General features: G+C 57.1%; 1 long non-coding RNA gene across 1 annotated transcript; it reads right to left on the bottom strand.

The window, feature by feature from the left end:
* Nucleotides 1-4,170: 4,170 nt before the first annotated feature.
* Nucleotides 4,171-12,191, bottom strand: LOC122481912. The gene is made up of 3 exons (XR_006296954.1): nucleotides 11,726-12,191; nucleotides 10,321-10,676; nucleotides 4,171-4,340 (listed from the first exon to the last, which is right to left on the bottom strand). It is a non-coding gene; the product is annotated as an uncharacterized LOC122481912 (long non-coding RNA).
* Between the last annotated feature and the right edge of the window lie 2,512 nt (nucleotides 12,192-14,703).

Genomic DNA, 14,703 nt, shown 5'->3' with positions numbered 1-14,703 from the left:
CTCCTCTCCTCTCCTCTTCTCTCTTTCCTTGCCCTCCCCCCTCCCCTCTCCTCCCCTCTCCTCCCCTCCCCTCCTCTCCCCTCCCCTCCTCTGCCCTCCCCTCCCCTCTCCTCTCCTCCCCTCCACATATACCCCAAGTCTGGTCAGTTTCATCCATTTCCTCAGGTCGCCTCTTGAGAACCAGGTCGAAATCCACGTTTCGTGCAACTTTTTTATTACTGGTGACTGGTCCTCCTGGTCGTCCTCCGCCTCTTCCACTGGAATGGCCACCATCCCGACAGCGTGTCCTCTTCTCTGCCACATCCCCTCTGGCACCTTCTTCAGAGCAGTCGCTGCTCTGTTGCCAGCTGTCTGGTGGGGACTTGCCTGTCCCAAGGGGCTGGGTCTCCCACAGGCTAGTCGAGTGGCAGACCCTCCCCGACCTCCTTGTCACTGCAGGGCTCAGGGCCGGGCCCTGTCAGACCCACATCCTCCCCAAAGGCCCTCCCCCACGTGCAGAGGAGAAGAGGTGGGGGCCGGTGGGGGAGAGCCTTGGGGACTGCACAGATTTGAGGGAGAGAGCATCTTCCCTCACGTCTGCAGCAGAGCTGGAAGGAAGGGCAGGGACCCCGGAAGGATGAAGGAATCCCTTGTTCAGGAATCAAGGGAGCCGGCAGGAGGGAGAGGCTGGCATTTCAGTGTCCCATTGGAGTTCAGCTTAGCCAGGGGACCCGCCGTCCGGCCCGGGGGGCTCCTGAGGATGGTGGGGTGGGGGCTGCCTAGTGAGGAGAGGCTGATACCCGCACCCTGAGGTTCCTGGTCCCTCACGTACAGAGGGCAATCTCACGTGTGCCCACAGCCCGGAGAGCCGGCCTGGAGAGTGGATGAGTCTGCGGCTTCAGGCTTTTGGGGACTGTTGCAGCGTTGGGGGCGGAGCGCAGTGTGGAGTGATGTGGCCAGCTGGACGCAGCTGTAACACGCATGTCTGGCAGGCAGGACCGGCTATGTACGTTGTAACAGTCTGGGTGAAAAATGCAAATGCAGGGCCCCTTGTTCCACAATTGTTAAGAATTTCGAGACCATGGCAGCAGCATGTTAAACCAAGTGTGGGGCCTTGCTGAGCACGGGGAGTGCCCCAAGTGAACACTCCGTTGGTGAGCAAGTTGGACCTCTGGTACTGTTCACAGAAAAGGAGTCGTGGTTCTGGGGCTCCCTGGCCCAGGAACGTTGGGAGCAGATTCCTGTTTCTCTTTCTCCCTACGCAACAGTGGAGAACTGAGGGCCAGGGGAGCCCTCCACCCACCAGCTCATCGGCATAGAGCTTCTGAAGGTCCACCTGAGCACAGGGAGGAGAGAAGAGGTTTGTATCAAGCGAGAAACTGGGGTTTCACCGGGCAATGCCCAGAAAGAGAAGATTCTAACCTGGCAGGTGGAGAAGGCTCAGAATCTGGCCGGGTGTTGGCCAGGAGCTGCCGCTTCCAGCCGGAAAGGAGCCTCTGCCCAGGGCAGTGCCTGGAAGAATGAAACAATTTCACGTCTATTTCCCAGCCAGTCGAGATTCCCCAACAATCTGGTTAGAGCCCTCTGCAATTGTGAGCTTGGTTATTTGTCGTCTGTCTGCCGCAGGGGAGCAGGGCTTTGCGCCTCGTCCCTGTGGTGTCCCCAGCACCTAGAACAGAGCCTGACACACTGTGTTTGTTAAACAACTGAAGAAATGGATGGTCAGTACTGGCCCCTCTTCAGGCTCCAGCGTCAAATCACCTGCCTCCTGCACATGAACCTCAGCCCGTCCCAAGCAGTCCTGGCGTCTCCTGTTCCCCCGTCAGCTCCAACTGTGCAGGGGCTGGGGCCCCCTCCTTGCACACCTATGTCCAGTCTGTGCAGTGCTGTCCTTCTCCCTGGAGCGTAGCTGGGAGAGACAAGTGACATCTTCTGGGGGCTGGATGGCACGAGCATCTCTCACGGTTGGTGATCTTGGGACCCGGCAGAGCTGGGGACTTCCGCCTTCTGCTCTTCCCGCATCCCTTCCTCTTTGCTGCCCTGTTTTGGGGAGTGGGAGGGGCAGGATGACTGTCTAGGGTGAAGGAAGGCCTGGAGGCGACTTTTAGTGGCATCCACAGCCCCCGGTTTCTCCACCCACACCCCCCCCCCCGTGGTCACAGCCGCCCACCTCGACCCCTCCCACAGGTGCAGGCAACGCTTCAGCCCCAAGCTCCTGCTTCAAAAGAGGGATGGAAAGAAACTTGGACCTTTGTTGATATTTCTGGAAAAGTCCAGCAGGTCCATGTGAGGAAGCTCCAGCCCTGTAGCTTTCCCACCGGCACAGAGGCTGCTTTTGTGTTCCGAGGATGGTGGGGGGATCCTGGGCCTCTGGAAACGGGAAGGAGAGACCCAGACACTTGTCGCTAGACCTAGAGGTCTCTATACTTGTCCTCTGGGGATGACCTTCCTCTTCATCCCTCCTCAGGCCCCTTCTGCCATGATGTGCTCACCCCTCCCTCCACCCCAAACCCTCCTGATCTCCTGGCCCCTGCGGGGGGGAATGGGCAAAAGGGCAGGAAGCAGATTCAGCTAACAGCCGAGCAGGCCACCTTCGGGGGCAGTGTCTCTGGACAGACTAGCGGGACCCACAGCCATGATCCAAAGTGGCCTGCTAGGCACAAAAGTGGCCACAAGCCAGATTCTGATGCAGATTCTGAAGAGAACAAGCATGAGCAGGGGAGGGGCAGAGAGAGAGGGGGAGAGAGAATCTCAAGCAGGCTCCAAGCCCAGCGTGGTGCCCGGAGCTCAACACATGGCTCCATCCCACAACCATGAGATCGTGACCTGAGTCGAAGCCAAGAGTCAGATGCTTAACCAACCGAGCCACCCAGGTGCCTCCTGCCGGCACCTTGATTTTGGACGTCTAGCCTCCAGGACTGTGAGAGAACAAATTTCTGTTGTTTGAAGCCAGTGACGGCAGCTCCAGGAAACTAACACTCATCATCCTCTCTCAACCTCAAGTTCTCAATCTGTGAAATAGGATGATAACAGCCATCTCTCTGGGAGAATTAAAGAACACCTGTCAGGCTTCCTGCAAAGGGCTGGCGGGAGTTATCGTCATTGCTCTAGATCAGCACTTGATGAATGTGCCGGAATTGATAGGATGCTATTTCCCTGCATGGACACAGCGAGGGCAGAGAGGGCCTGATCCCGCAGGGCAGCATGGGAGATGTGGGAGCCCAGAGGACAAGAGAGAATGAGATACAGGGCCGTGGTGGGGGGGTGGGGCTCCCCAGGCTGTGTGTGGCCTTTCGCTCAGAGGGTGTCTGTGTAGGGGGCTCCCTGGCCCTGTGGGGCCTTCCTCATGGATTGCCGGGTTCCTTCAGCTTGTCAGCTCTACTTGCTGCTGTGACCTTCCCCCTCCCTCTGGGCTGAACTTGACTTTTTTTTTTTTTTTAATTTTTTTTTCAACTTTTATTTATTTTTGGGACAGAGAGAGACAGAGCATGAACGGGGGAGGGGCAGAGAGAGAGGGAGACACAGAATCGGAAACAGGCTCCAGGCTCTGAGCCATCAGCCCAGAGCCTGACGCGGGGCTCGAACCCACGGACCGCGAGATCATGACCTGGCTGAAGTCGGACGCTTAACCGACTGCGCCACCCAGGCGCCCCTGAACTTGACTTTAAGAGCGAGAGGCAAGGCTGCTGCCTGGGGTGGGGGTTGCTGAGGCAGGGGCTGTCCCCCCCCCGCAGGCTGAATGGGTCTCTGAGAGTGGGAATGTCCTAGAACCTGCACGTGGGGCTCTCTGAGGTTGGCGAGACCCCTGGCCTCCCACCTCGCTTTTCACCCAATATTCTGGGCAGGAGCCACAGAGCGTGGGTGCATCCAATCCACTCCCACACCCCCCTTTCAGAACGCAGCATTTTGTACACACCCCACAATCTCCTCGGGCTCCACCCCTTCTCACCACCCTTTCCCGTCAGCCTCTTCTGAAGGGCTTGACCACTCCCCTCCTCCCAGGCCGGTCCTCCCTTCTCCTGTGGGGCCACCCCTCTACCTTGGTCACTGGCATCCTTGGGGGGCGGGGGGGCGGTTAGAATCCGCCTTTCTGTTTTAATCAGAGACCCCAACTTATTTTCATTTAGTGAGAGAAGCTGGAGAGTTCAAAGGAATTTTGTAAAAATTTCCAGGAAAACAGAAACGAAGAAGCGCGAGGTCACCTGGGTTTATAGAGGACGCAGGCTCGAGCTCCGCTACGACAGCTGCTGGGGTGAGTGCCGCTGCAGGCCGGCTCTGGGCTGGGCGGTTCACCTCCCCGGTTGCACCGTGTGAAATTGCCATTCCGTTCTTCGAAATGGTCAGGTCCATTCAGAAAAGACCTGTAACAGTTTTTGCATTTTTTAAAAAGAATGTTTTATTTATTCTTGAGAGAAAGAGAGAGACAGAGCATGAGCAGGGGAGGGGCAGAGAGAGAGGGACACAGAATCCGAAGCAGGCTCCAAGTTCCGAGCTGTCAGCACAGGGCCCGACGCGGGGCTCGAACTCACAAGCGGTGAGATCATGACCTGAGCCGAAGTCGGAGGCTCAACCGACTGAGCCACCCAGGCTCCCCAAGACCTGTAACAGTTTTATCTAAAAGCCTGGGTGGCTCAGTCAGCTGAGCTTCTGACTCTTGATTTTGGCTCAGGTCATGATCCCAGGATCATGGGATTGAGCCCCACCCAGCATGCAGCCTGCTTGAGATTCTCTCTCTCTCTCTCTCTCTCTCTCTCTCTCTCTCCTCCCCTCTCCCTCTCTCTCTCTCTCTCCCTCTGCCTCTCTTCCCCACTCTGCTCTCCCTCTCTCTAAAAAAAAAGGGGGGGGAGTCAATATTTATAACATGCCAGAAATTGTCTTTTTTTTTTTTTTTTTACCATTTAAACATGATGGAAACCTTTAGAGAAGGAGGGTGTCTAGGCAAAACTCTTTTAAGTTGAAAAGGTGCAAAATTTTGCATACACTGCTCAGCCTTGTGGGGAAAAGAATGCAAACCCTTTCCAGGGTTCTGCCTGCCTCCTCTCTTCTGTGTCTATTGTCTTTCTTCCCTGTGGTCTCTCTCCATACGTTTTCCTTCCCTTTTCTCTATTTTGCTGTCAGTTGTGTTTCTTTGAAACTTGCTAATTTAATGCCCTCGATTTCGACTGTAATATTCACATTTCTTCTTCTCCTACATGATCGATTATCCCTAATCAATAATTTTTCTTGTTGCTTTCAAATCTTTTTGTTACCATGAGATGATCTTTTTAGAAAACACGGTCTTTCTGATGAAGAGATATTTACTGGAGTCATGTGGTTTCCTTCAGTGTTACTTCCGTTTATTTTCTTTTGTTAAGATAAACCGAAATTAGATTTAATACATTACATTTAAAATATTCAATCAGGTCCCTTTATAGCAATACTTCTATCAATTTATCTCTCTAAACGTCTTATCCGCATCAATGCAAAAAGAGATTACTGGAAATGGTGGTTATTCATTAATTACAGCTATTTCTGATAGGGAGATTTATTTTTATTTTGTTTTGCTTTTTGCTTTCTTCTTTGTGCTTCCTTGCCTCGCTTGAATTCTTTAAAACCAGCAGGTAGCATTGAGCCAAATGTAAAACATGAAGAATGTAACAAGAACCGTGTGGGCACAAGGAGGAAACTTATCAATGATACAAAGTTTGTTCCTGCAGTGTTTCATCCAATAAATATTAATGCCAAAAATTGGTTGAATATAGGGCAATTTCCTGTGGTTCGATGTGTTACAATGACTTTATAATGACTGTTTGAGGTAAGTGTTATCAGGCCCATTTTACAGATAAGGCCACTGAGGCTCAGAGGAGCTGAGTGGTGTGCCCAAGACCACACCAATAGAAACTGGAAGAGCAGAGACTAAAAGCAGTCCTGCTTGTTGTTGAAGGCCACACCCTTGACCACTGCCCAGCCCTGCCTCCTCCTGAGTCCACAGGTGCCTTCTGACTGTGTCAACCTGCCGGGACTTGCCCAGGGCGCAACACAAAGGTGGAAGGCTCTTCTTGAAAGGATGGAGGGCTTGGCCCCCTCCTCAGGAGGCCTGGCTGTGCCCCAGAGGGGCAGGAGGGGACAAGGTGGAGCAGTTGTGATGACATCTGGGGGTGGGCGAGATCTGCAATGATGGACAAAGTAGCCGGCAGAGACGAGGGGCCAGGAGGAGTGGGAGCGAGGAGGCATAGGAGAAATCAAGGCCCGGATGCCTGACACCAAAGTCCTTCCAGCACCCATCTTGCACCCCCAGGGCCCCTGAGATCTGGAAGGCCATGTCAGGGGGCCTCAGCCACTGTCCCTTGTCTGAGTCCAGCTACCAGGCATGGAGTAGAAGGGGAGTGCACAAACATCAGGGCCCCTCCGTAACCACATTCCAGCTGGGCACATCCTGCCCCCTGTGCCCCCTACACGGAGCTCCAGGACCCATCACCTGGGGACCAGAAGAGGCCAGCAGCTTGGGCAGGGGACCAGAGGCTGGGGGGCGGAGGGAGGGGGCCTGCAGAGGGTGCAGCCAATAAATCTCCTGAGACAATTATGGCGGTAAGGCATAAACAAGGCGCTTTGCCTGCTGCAGCCGCCCCCTCTCCTGCATACATGCGGGCACGCGCGCGTGCGCGCACACACACACACACACACACACACACTAAAGCGCGGCCCATTTGCAGGGTAATGGCTTTGCGACAGGAGGAATTATCTGCAGCATTAGAGGTAGCCAGGCCAGGCGCTGGGCCTAACGGATACCAAGGGAGGAAGCAGGTGCCCAGGTGCTGAGGCCTGCACCCCCGAGGATGCTGCGGGGGTGGGAGGCATGGGTAGGGGCTGCTGACGGCTTGGTGAGGGCCAGTGCCAGGTAGATCGCCCATACCACTGCTGCCCCCGGTCCTTTCTGCTTCCAAGGCTACGAGTGGACAGACGACCAGGGTGCACTAACTCAGCACTTGAAATCATAACAAAGCAGACCCCCCTCACTCCCCCACCACTGTTCCTGTTCTGCCTCAGGGCTATTCAGCTCCAGACCGCCTCATCCTGCTGACAGCCTAGAGAAAGAGGCCAAGAGTGACCAAAGGGAACACAGGAAGGAGGACACATGTTATAGGTGTGGCGACAGGGGCGGCTCTGTGACTGTCATAGGAATTGTCCAGCATCGCCAGGGAGGAGGGGTTCGGGGGGGAGGGCCCCTTCCCTCCCCAGGTCAGGAAATGCCTCTGGATGCCTGTTTCAGGGTGGGAATATTGGGGGCTCATCTCCTGGCCCCGTTAACCACCTAACCCTGGTAGGGGCAGCAAAGCCCCAGTAAAGAAAGTGAGGCAAGCTCTTTCAGGCTGCTTGGGACGCTGAGGTCATGGTGATGCAGGGGTGGGCCGGTCCTTGGGGGCCTTCCCGTCCCACCCCGGGGCTCAGCCAGGCCTGCTGACTGACGGTGGGGAGGGGGGCGGTGGCGAATCACGCCTGCCAGCCTGACAATAGAGCCGGGCTCCGTGACTCTGGCGGCAACAGAGCACCCTGCCCACCTGCGGGCACACCCAGATTGCATTTGCTGAAATAAATTGCTGAAGAAAATAAATCCTGCACACATGATTAATGGGAGGCAGGGAGGCAGGCAGCCGCCGCAAAGAGCCGCTGGGGAACAGAGTGACAGTCGGGCACAAAGCCAGCGCTGCCGTGGGGCCTCAGGGAAGGGGCTCTGATGGCTGCATAGTCACGGGGGTCACTGTAGCCCTGGCATAGCCACCAAACAGGGGGGCTGAGCCCGCAGGCAGAAGAGGCCCCCCGGGACTCAGGCCGGCCCCCAGCATGGCTCTGCATCATTGCAGGCGGTGTGGAGGGGGCTGACCCCGAGCTTGGAGTTACCCTGACCTGGTCCGACTGCTTCTGGAAATTGGGGGTTCCCATGGGCCAGAGGAGGGAAAAAGTAAAGCTAGGATCTCAGAAGGAGGGACAAGGGCTGAGGAGAAGGGGCTTCCCTACTGGCCAGCTCTGAGTTCCTGAGCAAATCACTTCCTGTCTGAGCCTCAGTCTCCTGGTCTGCTCAATGGGACTAGTGTCTGCGCCTCCTTCGTAAAGTGGTTCAGAGGCACAGCTGAGGCCACCCAGGCAAAGTGCCTCCTCGGGTCCGGTGCTCACAGGGGGCCGTCCCAGCCAACAAAGGGGTATTCAGCACCTCTGAGGTGCCCGTGTTGTGCTGGGAACTGGGATACAGTCTCTGCCTGCATGGCGCCTAGAGGCAAACACTGAAAATGACATAATATGTAAGTCTTCTCAAACGCCTAAGGTGCTGTGAAGGAGAAGGCCTGAGTGCGGGGGGGAAAAGGGTGGTAGGGCCACAGTCTGGAGGTCAAGGCAGGCTTCCTGGGGGCACCCGACACAAGGAGACTTGTGGCAAAAATGCAGAAACCTGACAGTCCACTCTGTTGGTGAGGCTGCTGAAAAACAGTCTTGTCGCTGTGTGGGGGGCACCCGACACACCGGCTCCATCCCTACCTGAATTACAAGCACTCTTATTCCACAACTGGCTCTCCACTTAGGGCATTTTATCCTACAGATAGGTGCAAAAGCACATTTAGGAAATGATGGAGGTACATGGATGTTCACTGCATTGTTGTTAACAGGAGCAAAAAAAAAAAAAAAAAAAGCAACAACAACCCAGAGACTCATCGAGAAAGGGTGGAGTTAAAGCAACTGCAAACAGCCACACAGTGGAATACTATGCAGCTGTGAAAAGGGGAACAAGGGATCTACTGTTCCGGAAAGAATGTTGAGATACATTTAGTGAAAACAAAATGCAGAACAGCGTGCATAGTATGCTTCCTTTTGTGTAAGAAAAGAGGGAAAATAAGAGCATAGATCTTTATTTTCTTTAGAAGACTATACAGGAAATTAATAAAAGTAGCCATCTGGGGTTATGTGGGAGGAAACCAGGCACATGGGGACAGCATGGCAGGAAGGCTTTTTACTTTGTATTGCTTCAAAAATTGAAGCAATTGGGGCAGTATTATCTACTGCCAACACATATTTGTAAAATCATACTTTAGGGTCTTTGTTTCTTCCTGGAGGGCAGAGGGCTCCTGGATGGCATCTCAGTAACTAGAAACGCCCGGGGAAGGAGCTAGTTAAATTTTACTGATTCCAGGCCCGCCCTCAAGCTGGCACACAGGCGCTGGCCCGCTCTGAACAAAACACGTTTGGGGACAGTTAGCTAATACACCCAACCTTCTGGGAGGGATCTGAGGCTCAGCACGTGTGGCCCCAACCAGGCCCGGACTTGGCCTTGTGCTCCACGGAAGGCCCAGGACTTCACGGGCGGGGCCTGGAGGAGCGACCCGAGCTACGGAGCAGCGGACCGCGGACGGAGGGGGTGGGGGTGGGGGGGAACAGCACCGTGACGTGTCTGGTGGAACACCCGCCACCCGATGGGGGTTCAGGAGAGAAGAAGGGTGCGCGGCTCTGCGAAGACGCGCTCGTTCCGGGGGCCGCTCCCCGGCTGTAAGCGGCGCTCTCTCCCGACCCCGGGCCCTCAGGAAGCCCCTCCTCCCGACGGATGGGCCCGGCGTCCCGGCTCCGGAGGGCAGAGCAGGTGCGGGGCGCCTCCTGGTGGCGCTCCGTGAGAGACGCGGGGCTTGAAGGACAGAAAAGCCCTGCACCAGGTCCCAAGGAGGCTTGGGGGGGGGGGGGGGGGGGGGGCGTAAAACCAGAGGGTCGCACATCTGGGACAAGGGACTCGAACCCAGGCTTCGGGGTGGGGGGAGACCTTGGAGCAATCGAAGGAAGATCTCTGACTGTGACCAACCCAGTAGACCCCCAGCCGATGGGAGTCTGACCCTTCCCCCCCAAGTCCCCTTCTTTCAGGCCCACCCATCAAAAGGGCGCCGCCGCGCTGCCTGGCGTTCTTCTGGGGCTGAGAGGTGAACCTCCTGCGTTTTCTGCCCTTCCCATGATCTTTCCGCCTTGTCCTCCCCCCCCCCCCCTTTTCCTAAGGCAGCCCCTTTTTGTTTTCTGAATCACCCTCCCTGTTCAAGCCACAGACCAGGGCCGCCTGGGAGCTTAATCCCTAGGGAGCAAAGTGTAGCTCGAGCGTCATAATTTGCTGGGCCCCTTGTTTAACAATTACTACGAATTTCAAAATGATGCTGGCAGAGCATTAAATCAAGTGGAGCATCTGAGTGCAGCTCTGGGAAGCTGAGTGGGACCAGAAGCCAGGGCTGCTGGTGAAGGTGGTGTTGGAAGGAGGGGGCGCAGAGAGTGGGGTGCTAGGCTTCCTACCCCTAATCCCCGGTACACGGGGCCCCTAGGCCTGGGATCGGGGGCTTCCCCTACCTCATCATCGTTTCTGAGCGTCTCCTCTGGGAGCGTCTTCACTGCTCCCCAGCTCGTGTGCACGCACGTGTACATGACCATGCAGATGTGCATGCCAGGTCAGGGAGGTCCTCAGAGCAGAGGGCTGGGCCATCTGAGCCCCACCGCTGCAGGCTTTATTAAGTGCTTACATGCTCTAGCCTCACTAGGCCTAAAGGCATGCCCATTTTGCAGATGAAGAAACTGAGGCATGGAGAGGCTGATGGCTTACCAAGGTGAGCCATGTTTCCCAGGTCTGGTCTCCCCACTGGGGAGACCCCGCTGAGGGATTAAAGGGGGTGCAGGTATCCTCTCGCTTACACAGTCCTGGCTGGGGCCTGGGGGAAATAAAACAACCGTAATCTGTGAAGTTCAATGAACCATTAGCAAGTGCCAGGGTCCGTTCTACGCATCTTACAGGGCGTGACTCAGGGATCCCTCACAGAAGCTTCGCGCAGCAGGGGCCATAATCACCCCACTTTGCAGGCATGGAGCATGTGAGGCACAGCCAGGTCACACAGCTTGCTGGGGGGCACACCTCAGAAAGGGTAGAGGCAGGATTTGAATCCAGGCAGGCAAGGTCTGCTGTCTGAGCTGGTACATGAGCACAGCTCCGAAGGCGCCGGGGGAGGCTGCACATGGGGACAGAGGGACAGGCTGCCCCGTGGTCTCTTGGGTCCATCTGGCTCTTGGCCCCTCAACTCTGAGCCATTCCGTCTCTAAGTTCTGCTCTGGGCCTGGCTCCTTCTTCGCCTCCAGGGGTCCCTCCAACTCTCAGGCCCTGCATCATGGGACTCAGGCTATGGGGGCCCTGGGGCTGGGTGAGGGAGGGGCTTCTCAAGCAGCACTGGTGCTTGGGGCCGGAACACTGGGGTCTGGTCCCCTTTCCCCTAAGAAGTGGGCTGCCCGGGGAAGGGTGCTTTCCATGTGGCCAGAGGCCCTGCCCCCCAGACTCAGCCAGTAGGATGTCCCCCCCAGTGGCTCCCCAGCCCAGAGGCTCAGGATCCAGTAAGAGGGACATATGGCATCCTCGCCTCTCTACACACCACCCCCCAAGTCCTTATCTGTCTCTCTGTCCCTCTCTCCTTCTCTCAGCCCCCCCCCCCAACCTTGTCTCTCAGCGAGCCTGTGTCTCTATTACTGTCTGACTCCCTCCCCCCGTCTCTTCTGTCTCTGCTGTATCTATGTCTCTTATTCTCTCTGTGTGTGCCCCCCCCCCCACAACTTCCCACATCTTCTCTTGAACCCCCTCAGCAGCCCCCAGCCTTCCCAGGGCTTGGCTCTCAGGAAGCCCCCTCTTCTCCCCGACCTTATTGGAGCAGAGAGGGAGCGAGAGCACATTTCTTCTCGTCCAGGCCTAATATCTTAATGCAAGGCCATTACTCACCCAGAGTCCAGGCAGGGCAGGCCTCTCCCCTCCTCGTTTGTCATCCAGAGTGAAGCCTCTGCGTTGTTCCTCGGGGATCAGATTAAGGGACTGACAGTCAGGATGAACAAATTTAGCGGCCAGCGCCGCCTCCTTCCTCCCTCCCACCCCAGCCTCCCAGGCTCCTAGTCCCTGAACTTTGAGTAGGGGAGGTCTGAGGCCTCTGCGAGTCCTGTGTCTTGGTTCTGCTCCTCCTCAAAGTGCTCAGCAAGGGATGAGGGGGACCAGGAGCTTTTCTCCTCAGACAGGAAGAGAAACAAAAGAGGAGCGGGGTCCAGAGGAACCTCTACACCCTGGGGACTGTTGAGCATTTAGTATAAAAATAGACCAGCCAACACTATATATAGTTCCTTAAAGCCCTGTTCAAAGCCCTTTTACGTGGATTCACTCACATAATCCTTACAACATCCCTATGAGGTAGGTACTGTTATTATCCCATTTTACAGGGACTCAGAGAGGCTAAGTGACTTGCCCAATGCCACACAGCTAGTGAAGTCTGTCAGTCATGGTGCTTTGTATCTTGGTTCATTTTCTCAACACAGTAGCTGGGGGCGAGGGACTCAAGTCACCCCCGTTACAGATGAGAACACGGAGGTGTTCGTTCATGTCTGGAACACTCACCACGGCTCTGTTCTCTGTTCCCCACCGTGGTCCTGCCCTCCCCCCCGCCCCCCCCCCCCCCCAGCTCTGCACTGCCCTCAGCAGCAGAGCTGGTGTGACTGGAGCCATTTGGGGGAAGAAGGAGTGAGAGGCTCTCTGGCCTGGCCTGTCTGCCCCTCAGTTCCATCGCTGAGGCCACATCCTCCACCAGGGCTCTTGGTCTGGGGGCTGTGTCGAGAGTAACCTGCTATCATCACCCCTCTTTCTGGCCTTGTCACTGAGCACCTGCTGCCTGGAACCCAGACCCCAGAGCTGAAAGCCAAGCGCTGCCTTCATGGGAGGGGCAGGAAGGGGCTGTGGAGCCTACCTGGAGCCTTCCCACTGCTGTCTGGACACCAACTCTTTCCACTTTCCACAGCAGCCAGGTTCCCATAGTAACCACTGGCTTGCTGTCTCCTAGCAACTGAGTGGTCCTCGGAGGGGGAGGCAGAGCAGTGGAGAGTGGCTGACATTTGAGGCCAGAGAACTTGGGTTCACATTTTGGCTATGTGAGGTCATAGCTGTGCAGTCTGTAGCAAGTCACTTAACCTCTCTGAACCTCTACTTTCCCTTCTGTGAAATGGAGATGATACTGCTCAAGGATGAAGCACTTAGGATAAAGTTGACAATCCATGGAACTCTAAGGAGTCTGCCAAGGTGTGGAATTAATGAGAGAAGGCCAGTGGGGCACTGTTGGGCCTGGATGGGATGAGGGAGGTAAAGCCTGGGTCCTGGGGGAGCCTAGTGTGTCTGGGCCTCCCCGTCATGAAGGACCCCAGCAGCGGCCCCACCCAGACGCCTTGGCCCTAGAGATGGCCACAGGCCTCAGTGCCGTGCTTTCTGGCATCAAGTAAGTCCCCAGGGACTCTTCCAGAGACGCCACCCCTTCCTGATAGTTCTGCCTCCTCCGCTTACAAAACTACAATGCACTGGCTACCAGAACCAGATATGTCCCATGCCTTTTGCATTTGTTTAATTTTGCCCAACGAGCTAGGTTCATTTTATTGTTGCCCAGTGTCACTTGTGGAAACTGGGCTCAGAGAGGTTCTGTGCTCAAGTCTGGCAAGAGACTCACAAGACGCAGGGCTGGGGCTGGAGCCCCGACTCTGAGAGCCAGGTTCTTGACACATCGACACATCGAAGGGACGAGTGAGAGAGGGAGGGTGACTAAGGGTGGAGGTGTGCGGAGAGGGAGGGAGGGAGACCTCGGAACAGGTCCCCGGAGGCCTCCCCCCTCCCCCGAGGGGACACAGGGCCAGGGGGACAGGATGGAGCTCGGAGCGGGAGGAAATCTCCCTGGCGCTTGAAGGGACAAATGGCCCGGCGGCGGCTCATCCCGAGATGCCCCGGAACGCGCTCCGGGGAGGGCGGGGGTGGGAAGACCGTGCGCCCCGGGCTCGGGAATTTGCAGCGTTTCTCGGCACCGGTGGGCGGAGGCGAGGCTAGAAGGGAGGGGCCAAGCCCGAGGGGCCGGTGCCCGGAGAGGGGGAGCCTGCGGGCCCGAGGGCGGCGGGCCAGGGGCGGCCTGGGGGAGGGAGAGACCCCTCCGCCCTGTGCCCCGAGGCCCGGGCCGCACCCAGCCTGCCAGCTCCACCGGCTGGCGCCAGGCCCTCGGTCCCGGTCTTCGCTGGGTTGGGGCAGGGGCTGAGCCGGACGTTGACCCATATTCCCGAGGGAGCTTGGTCTCCACGCTCCAGTCTAGGTAGGCCCCCTCCCCCACGCCGGCCTCCAGGCTGAGCTTTCCCCGCCTCCCCCTCCCGGCAGCTCAGCCTCCTTCTGGGCCAGGGCCGAGGTCGCTGCGGCAGCTCGGGCCGCTTGATTCAATTAACTAATTCCCGACAAGACAGATGTGCGATTCCCCGCCGCCTGCCATTGGGCGGAGATGGAGCTCCCGGCGGGCGGGGGCGGGGCGGTGACATCACAGACGGCCGCTGACGTCATGGGCGCCCGGCCAGGAGTCCCGCGGCGACCCGGCCCCCTCCGGCCTCTGCAGTGAGTGCCTGCTGGCGCCCGCGGTGTGCGCACCTGTGACTTCACGCGCCACTCCTCTGGGGGACGCCCTGGGCCTCAGAGGTCTCCGCTGGGTCCACGGTTCGGCCCAACTGGGCTGACTCCTAAGTGCGACCCCTCCATCCCTCCTCCCCGCCCTTGTCCTCTCTGCCCTCTGAATCTGCCACCCTCCCCTGGCCCTGCCCCCCACGTCTCTTACCTTGGTGGAGCTTTCTGGTGAGGGCGTGCACAGTGAGGTCCACGCGTGCTCGTACACACCCAGGCACGCACACATATGTGCACACGGGGCC

The sequence above is a fragment of the Prionailurus bengalensis genome, chromosome C1 (assembly GCF_016509475.1).
Source record: "Prionailurus bengalensis isolate Pbe53 chromosome C1, Fcat_Pben_1.1_paternal_pri, whole genome shotgun sequence".
In the NCBI taxonomy this organism is placed as follows: domain Eukaryota; kingdom Metazoa; phylum Chordata; class Mammalia; order Carnivora; family Felidae; genus Prionailurus; species Prionailurus bengalensis.
This window is presented reverse-complemented; position numbering and strand designations above follow the sequence as displayed.